Genomic DNA, 2,500 nt, shown 5'->3' with positions numbered 1-2,500 from the left:
GGGTGCCTAACCTCAACCTTAACCCTAACCCTACCACTAGCCTAACCTAACCCTAACCCTCACCACGGTGCTAATAACCTTAGCCCTAACCCCACGGTGCCTAACCCTAACCTAACCTATAGCCTACTGCCTCTAACCTAACCTACCCTCAGCCTAACCTATAACCTCCTAACCCCTCACCAGTGCCTAACCCTAACCTAAGCCCTAACTCCTAACCCTCAACGGTGTCCTAACCCTAACCTAACCTAACCCAACTAACCTGGCCTAACTACCCTCTAACCTAACCTCACCGGTGGCTCCTAACCTAACCAACCTAACCTAACCTCCTAACCCTACCCTAGGCCTAACCTCTAACCTAACCTAGCCTACTAACGCTAACCTAACCTAACCTAACCCTAACCTAACCTAGCCTAACCTAACCCTCACCACGGTGGCCTAACCTAACCTAACCTGCCTAACCCTAACCTAGGCCTAACCTACTAACCTAACCAGCGCCTGGCTAACCTAACCCTAACCCTAACTAGGCTAACCTAACCCTAACCTCTAACCTACCCTAGTGGCCTAGGCCTAACCTAACCTAGCAGTGCTAACCCCTAACCTAACCTAAGTGGCTAACCTAACCTAACCTAACCTCAGGTGCTAACCTAACCTAAGCCTAACCTACCATGGCCTAACCTACCTACCTAACCCTAACCATAACCTAACCTAACCTAACCCTCATAGCCCTAACAGTGGCCTAACCTAACCTAACCACTAGCCCTAACCTAACCCTCACCACAGTGGCCTAACCCTAACCTAACCTAGCCTAACCTAACCCTAGCCTAACCTAGCCTAACCCTAACCTAACATTAACCTAACCTAACCATAGGCCTAACCCTAACCCTAACCTAACCTAACCTAGCCCTAACCCTACCCTACAGCCTAACCTAACCTAGCCTAACCCTACCCTAACCTAACCTAGGCCTAACCCTAACCCCTAACCTAACCATAGCCTAACCTAATCCTAAACCTAACCATAGCCTAACCCTAACCTAACCCTCACTCATGGGTGGCCTAACCCTAACCCAAACCTAACCCTAACCATAGCCCTAACCTAACCTATCACTAACCTAACCTAGCCTAACACTAACCTAACCCTAGCCTAACACTAACCTAACCCTACCCTAGCGCAAGCCCTAACCTGAACCTCATCAGCGGGTGGCCTAACCTAACACTAACCTAACCATAGCCCTAACCTAACCCTAACCTAACCATAGCCCTAACCTAACCTAACCTCACTCATGGGTGGCCTAACCCTAACCCAAACCTAACCCTAACCATGCCTAACCTAACCTATCACTAACCTAACTAGCCTAACACTACTAACCCTACCCTAGCGCAAGCCCTAACCTAACCCTCATCACGGGTGGCTAACCTAACCAACTAACCTAACCATAACCCTAGCCCTAACCTAACCTACCCACAGATGGCTAACCTAACCTAACCTAGGCTAACCTTAACCTAGCCTAACCATGCCTAACCTAACCATAGCCATAACCTAACCTAACCTAGGCTAACCTAAACCTAACCTAACCTAGCCATAGCCTTAACCTAACCTAACCTAGGCCTATCCTTAACCTAACTTTAGCTTTAGCCTAAACCTTACCTAACCATAGGCATATCCTTAACCTAGCCTAACCTAACCTAGGCCTATCCTTAAACCTAACCTAACCTAACCTAAACCTAACCCAAGGCCTATCCATATCCTAACCTAACCTAGCCCTAGCCCTGCCTAACCTAACCTAACCTAACTGAGCCCTAGCCTAGCCTAGCCCTACCCAATCCCTAGCCCTTGCCTAGCCTAGCCCAAGCCTAAGCCTAAAACTTGCCTGGCCCTAGGCCCACGAGAGGAGAGTGCTCCGAAAAAATAAGAGTGCCACGGGGACCAGTTGCGAGAGGAGCGTGCTCGAAAAATATCAGAGTGCCACGGGCACCAGTTGCATGAGAGGAGAGTGCTCGAGAAAAATAACAGAGTGCCACGAGGACCAGTTGCACGAGGAAGCGATAGAGAGAGAGGAGGTGAGCTCAGAAAAATGACAAAGTGCCACGTGTGACCAGTTGCGAGAGGGAGAGTGCTCGAAAAATATCAGAGTGCCACGGGGACCAGTTGCGAGAGGGCGTACTCGAAAAATATCCGAGTGCCGCGGGTGAGCAGTTGCGAGAGCGAGTGGCGCTCAGAAAAATGACAAAGTGCAACGGGTGACCAGTTGACGAGAGGAGAAGTGCTCGAAAAATATCAGAGTGCCACGGGGGCCAGTTGCCGAGCGGGACAGTGCTCGAAAATTATCAGAGTTCCACGTGGGACCAGTTGCAGAAGAGAGATAGAAAGAGAGAGAGATGGAGCTCAGAGAAATGACAAAGTGCCACGGGTGACCAGGTGCATGAGAGCGGCGCTCCGAAAAAATGTCAGAGTTCCACGGGGACCAGTTGCGAGAGGATAGTGCTCGAAATATATCAGAGT

This window comes from Anguilla rostrata, unplaced genomic scaffold, assembly GCF_018555375.3.
Source record: "Anguilla rostrata isolate EN2019 unplaced genomic scaffold, ASM1855537v3 scaf0054, whole genome shotgun sequence".
Lineage (NCBI taxonomy): Eukaryota > Metazoa > Chordata > Actinopteri > Anguilliformes > Anguillidae > Anguilla > Anguilla rostrata.
This window is presented reverse-complemented; position numbering follows the sequence as displayed.